Raw genomic sequence first — 6,423 nt, forward strand, 5'->3', positions numbered from 1 at the left:
GACTGATAGTTAACTTTTCTCCCAAAATTACCGTTGGCTCGTGCTTGAATGGGAATGACTCAAGTGGACGTTTCTTTCAAGTGACACTTGGAGGGAGGAATTCTATGGGGATTGGTGGTTTGAGACACGAACCCACTGTAATTGCGGATAAAATGCTTGTCAAGGATGTGTTTGTTCTGTCTTAACAGAATCTACAGATCAAGGGGAGGGGAAATGGGTTTGGTCCCTTTCTGGATGAAGGGAGAATATGCTTTATGGGGCATGGGGACACCTTAAGGGGGGGGGGTGTTAAGTGAAAAAGTACAACTTTAAGGAGAAAAACCTAATTTTTTCCTTAAAGTTTATTCACTTTGAGAGGAGAGAGAGAATGCATGCAAGCAGGGGAGGGGCAGAGAAAGAGGGAAAGAGAATCCCAAGCGAGGTCCACGCTGTCAGCACAGAGCTTGAACCCACAAACCATGAGGTCATGACCTGAGCCGAAATCAGATGCTTTAACTGACCGTGCCAGCCAGGTGCCCCCCCCCCCCCAACAAAAACCTAACATGAAATGGAAGTTTTTCTTTTTTGAGGGGTACCTTGTTGAATGATTACCGTCATCCATTGACTTACTTACTGGCTCTTAATATCTCTAGGCCACAGGTGGGGAAAAGAGGCACAGACACGCCAAGTTACTTGTCCAAATTCACAACCAGTACTGGACAAGTGGGAGGACTGGGCTCGAGAGAGCTGGGCAGAGAAGGTCGGGTAGACTGTCCCAGTCACAGTGACCCTGAATGGAAAAGAATTCAGGAAGAGGAGGAGGAGGAAACAAGGTCTCCTCAGAAGTGGCCCTGTGGGTGTCAGAGAGGACACTGAAAGCAATGATGTTTACCTGGGGTTTCCTCTGAACCGTGATTTCACTTGAGCCTGCCACCCCAACAAGGATCCAGGGGAGGAAGTGAAACAAATAGGAAGCTCTTGGTAAAATGGAGGGCCTATGAGTGCCACCTTCTGGAAGGAAGGGTAAAGCCCACTGCATTTTTGCCAGTGACCCAGGTGAAAATCGGAAGGCATACATATCGTATTTGTGGATGGCAAAAGAGAACAGCAACTTAGGCTGCAGAATGAGAATTCAAGCATCTCAATAGAACAAACAGAGGGTTACCAGAGGGGAGGCGGGTGGGAGATATAGGTGAGGGGGACCAAGAGAAGCGCACTGAGTAATAGATGGGGTTGTTGAACCACTGCATTGTGCACCTAAACTTCTATCCTGGAATTAAAAGAAAAAATCTCAGCACAAATGATACACTCCGTCTTCTAGACCAAAATTCAATAGTAGCAAGTGGACGATTCTGCCTCTGGGTCCAAAAAGTTCAACAAGTCATGAATAAAGATGGAAAGATATAGAGCGTCTAGACCTAGAGAGGCAGGCCGTCCGCTCATGGCACTGAACCAACCCCTGTATCAGGTTGCTTTAGGTGCTACACTTTAAAGCGATTATAGGCCAACTGGAACGTGTTCATAAAAGTGTTGTGGATGGTAAAGAGACCAAGAGTCAAGCTGAGAATCAAAGATCCAGCAAGACAAAATGGCAGCCTGTAGATATTTGAAGATTACTGTATGGATGGCTTCACGGAGGATCGGGACCAACGGTTGACTGTCCAAAGGGGACTGGGTATGGGGCGTCTGGGTGGCTCAGTCGGTTGAGTGACCACTCAGAGCCTGGAGCCTGCTTCAGATTCTGTGTCTCCCTCTCTCTGCCCCTCCCCTGCTCGTGCTCTGTGTCTCTTAAAAATAAACATTAAAAAAATTTAAAAAACAACAACAACAAAGACTGGTTATAATTCAGAATGTGCCCTTCAGACCTCTCAAGAGGGTGTCGGGTACTGGAAAGACTGCCAGCTTTGAGGTCGCAGACCTCGCCTGATTCCAGCCTTTGATGTTGGCAACGTTTTCTCCCGTCAGTCTCTGTCACCTAAAAGCCTCACCCAATGAAGTTTTTAGAGGCAAATGAGGCAAGATTTGGGAAGCACTTTCTGTCACCTCACGCGAGAGCTGTCCATGGTCTCTTTGTGAATTTCATAATTTCCACATGTCCTGAAATAAGGAACTTTTTATTCCCTGCCCCCCCCAGCCCCCCAATCATTTAGAAGTGCAAAAAGCATTCTTAGATCCCAGGCTGCACAAAAACATCGGGCGAGCAATGGCTGTTTTGACTCATCATTGGAGTGAAAAGAAAGCAGTCGAACCCATTTGTCTTCTGGTTAAATTATCTTAATTCCAGTATAGTTAACACACAGTGTTACATTGGTTTCAGGTGTGTAATACAGTGATTCAACATCACTCGGGGCTCATCCTGAGAGGTGTTAACCCCGGATGCAGACTTTAAGATGCCTTTGGTCAGGTCTGCGACATCCCCGGGGAGAAAGGAACTCAGAAGACAGTGGGTGGTAGCAGCTAGACAAGAATAAAGGCCGAAGCATCAGAGACTGCAGGAGAGAAAGGGGTGGGTGGAAAACCAACGTGCCAGGGAGCAGTGATGCAGGGGGGAAAACGGAACCGGAGGACAGACCCACACCCACTGAGTCATTTTAGAACAACACTTATACCCAGTTTCTGTTTCTAGTTGATTCGCAGTAGGTCATTAAACTACGTAGAAATCGGGGCGGGGCGCCTGGGTGGCTCAGTTGGTTAAGCGGCCGACTTCGGCTCAGGTCATGATCTCACGGTTTGTGAGTTCGAGCCCCGCGTCAGGCTCTGTGCTGACAGCTCAGAGCCAGGGGCCTGCTTCGGATTCTGTGTCTCCCTCTCTCTGACCCTCCCCGTTCATGCTCTGTCTCAAAAATAAATAAACGTTAAAAAAAAAAAAAGTTTAAACTACGTGCAAATCATGCAATAGTTTTCTGCCACAAATCTGCTCCTTAGCTGATGTCACCAACTTCCTTAAGGGCGGGGAGCTTGTGTTGTTCTGTTTGTTGTATGTACCCAGAGTCTGGCACTCTGTGCCCATCAACAAATGGTGACGAATAAGGATCCATTTACAAAACTCGAATGCGCTAAATCCCGATAACCTAGGAGCTGCTGCGGCTAGTCGGCTGTCACGGGCTGTCACGAGCGTTGTTACCTCTCGTTATTCGTGTGCAGGCCAAGTGAAAAGTGGAAGACGGATGGGGGGAACAGGGGGGTCCCACATCCCGAATTTTTACTTTTATTTATTTATTTTTAAATGTTTTTAATGTTTATTTATTTTTGAGAGAGACAGAGCACGAGTGGGGGAGGGGCAGAGAGAGGGGGAGACACAGAATCCGAAGCAAGGCTCCAGGCTCCGAGCTGTCAGCACAGAGCCCCTCGGGGGCCTCGAACTCACAAACTGTGAGATCGTGACCTGAGCTGAAGCCTAACTAACTGAGCCACCCAGGCACCCCCCCCCCCATCCGCCCCAATCCTGAATTTTTAAATGCTGGCACCACAAACGTTTTGTTTCCTCTGGGTACGTGGGCAGTGGAGTCAGCGGAGGTGGGTGCAGGGCCAAAGAAGAGAATAAGTGGACCCATTTACTTATCTCTGGTATGCTGAGTGCCTTCCAGGGTGCTGGACTCCTGGCTTCAGCCCTAGTCCTACCTTGGAGCCCAGCCCATGGTTTAAGGCGCTGAGGTGGCCAGTAAGGACCACACTGAAACTCCCCCGAGGGAGACAACCTCCACAAAAAAGGCTAAGGGCTGAGAATGAGACTCTTTACCTGCCTGGGAGGGAGCCTGGCCGGGCCGTGCAGCCAGGTGGACAGATAAGGAGCAGGGACAACTCCTAAGGCTCCCAGGCCTTCCTCACCCTTTCTCACCAATGTTTTAGCAACATTCCTAACAGGCTTGTGACTTTAATTGTTTGCACACACGACACCCGCAGTCAATGTTGTTTCTGTAGGGGAAGAAATAAAAAGTCTTTTTTCTTCTCATCTACCCTTGTAGGTTCTCAGGTCGGGGACTGTGAAGCAGAGTGACAAAAGACAGATGAACAAGCATACTAACATACGCGTCGCGCATTCACACGGGAGCGCTCAGAGATGAGTAACTCACAGTGGGTAGAACTCAGGCTGCTAGGAGTTTGAGCTCCATGCTGGGTGAAAAGGTTGCCCAAAACAAAACAAAACAAAAACCAAAACAAAACAACACAACTTGGGCTTCTGTGGCATCTTCACAAAAGAATAACACATTTTTAGGGAAGTGATAAGACAAAGGAAAAAGGAAAAAGGCTTGAATTTCTAGGGTGGCAAATTACGGGAAAGTAAATATGGGGGGGGGGAATAAATGGAAGAGAAGGGCTACTTTTTAAAAATATTTTTTTCTTTGTCCCTATGTGATCACTTTACTTATTTTTAAAAATCTTTTCAGGTTTTATTGATTGTTTTGAGAGACAGTAAGAGCATGTGTGAGAGAGGTGCAGAGAGAGGGAGAGAGAGAATCCCAAGCCAGTGCAGAGCCCGATGTGAGGCTCGAACCCACAAACCGTGAGATGGTGACCTGAGCCGAAATCAAGAGCCAGACGCTTAACCGACTGAGCCACCCAGGTGCCCCCTTATTTATTTATTTTTAAAGTAAGTTCTACACCCAGTGTGGGGCTTGAATTTAGGAGCCCAAGATCAAGAGTTGCATGCTGTACCTACTAAGCCAGCCAGGCGCCCCAATAAACGCTACTTAGTAAGGATTGTTACATGTTATCTTCTGGTAAGGGCTACTTAGTAAGGATTGTTACATGGAATCTTCTGGTAAGGGCTACTTAGTAAGGATTGTTACATGTTATCTTCTGGTAAGGGCTACTTAGTAAGGATTGTTACATGGAATCTTCTGGTAAGGGCTACTTAGTAAGGATTGTTACATAGAATCTACTTAGTAAGGATTGTTACATACAATCTCTGGACTAAGGGTCTAGAGTTGTTGCCAGTGATTAACTTCTCCCCTTCCTGGTGGGGGTGGGGGGGTTGCGGGGGGGGGGTCACCTTTATGAATTGATGTCCTGCTTTTAGGCCAATAGGGAAAGGGCAGAGAGCTTTTCTTGTACCTATTTCTTACTTGCCTTCAGCTCAAAATGATCAAGATGCCAAAGTGGTGTCTTTAGGGTGGCATATTCTGCCCTGTCTCAGTGTCTTTTTTTGGAGGGCAGTACCCCAAGAGACACAGGTTGAAATCCTTAAGGATGTCCAGGCTGAGAAGGGTTGGCATTATTAGTGTTTATTTATTTTTTCAGAGAGAGACAGACAGAGCACGAGCAGGGGAGGGGCAGAGGGGGCGACACAGAATCCAAAGCAGGCTCCAGGCTCTGGACCGTCAGCACGGAGCCCAACGCGGGACTCGAACTCATGAACCTGAGCCAAAGCTGGAAGCTTAACCGGTTGAGCCACCCAGACGCCCCTCCAGGCTGCTCTTGTAGGAAAAGTAAAGCGCAAAGGCACGAATTCCTGCAACTAGACGCCACCGCCAGGTGGAGCTAGAACCTCCCGGAAGGCGCTTCCAAACCTGAGGGTGAATGACAGGCGTGGTTTGCGGGAGACTCGGTTCAGAAGGAGGGATTAAAAATGGTTAATCTCATCCATCAGATTGGCAAACGTTAAAATGTTTGTGTAGGGGAAGAAAAATAATCGTCCTTTACCCTTGTAGGTTCCTGGTGGAGACCCCCCCCCCCCCCACCGTCATAGAAGATAATTTAACAGGAGAAGAACAAGTTCAGTAACACGTGTACCTCCCGTAAGCATGAGATGCCCGGGAAAACTGAGCAACTCCCCCAAACGGTCTGAGCCATCACCTTAAATATTATCTCTAGCTAAAGACAAAGATGTTGGGGGCGGGGGAGAGCCGGTTGAGGGAGGTTTTTCAGGTAATGCACAGTAAACAAGGGTGAGGAGGTCATGCGGATTTCAGTCGTTACCTTCTCCGTCAATTTCTAGAGCTCAGGTTCTCCTCCTCTTCCGGGTTCGGGGAGGGAGACACCCGTCCTTGCAAGTGGAGATTTCCCTTCCGAATGCAAAAGTCTCTTACAAAGGGTCCCTGCCATCTGGTTTCCACAGCTTCTCCCGGATCCACTGTTTTCTTCAAGATCACCAGCTCGAGATAATCCTTATGCCAAAGAGGCACGCTTTCGGGGTCACGTCTTCTGCTTCCCCACCTGGCAAGGCCGTAGGGAACGAGTAACGCGGATACTGTGCGGCGGGCACAAAAAAAAAAAAAAAAAAGGCGTCATTCTGATGAGGAGCATTTTGGCAATATCTCAACAAAACCACAGATACACGTAACGTTTGACCTGGCAACCCCACGTCTAGGAATCGACCCTGAGGCTACACCCCTGACAATACAAACATCCGCATACACGAAGTTATCTGCAGCATTCTTTGTCATTGCAATGTATTGGAAACTGCCCCCAAAAGTTCAAATATAGGCAACTGAGTCAATAAAC

This window comes from Lynx rufus, unplaced genomic scaffold (assembly GCF_022079265.1).
Source record: "Lynx rufus isolate CCGP_SWC_20201006 ecotype Redwood Valley unplaced genomic scaffold, mLynRuf1.p SCAF_31, whole genome shotgun sequence".
NCBI lineage: Eukaryota > Metazoa > Chordata > Mammalia > Carnivora > Felidae > Lynx > Lynx rufus.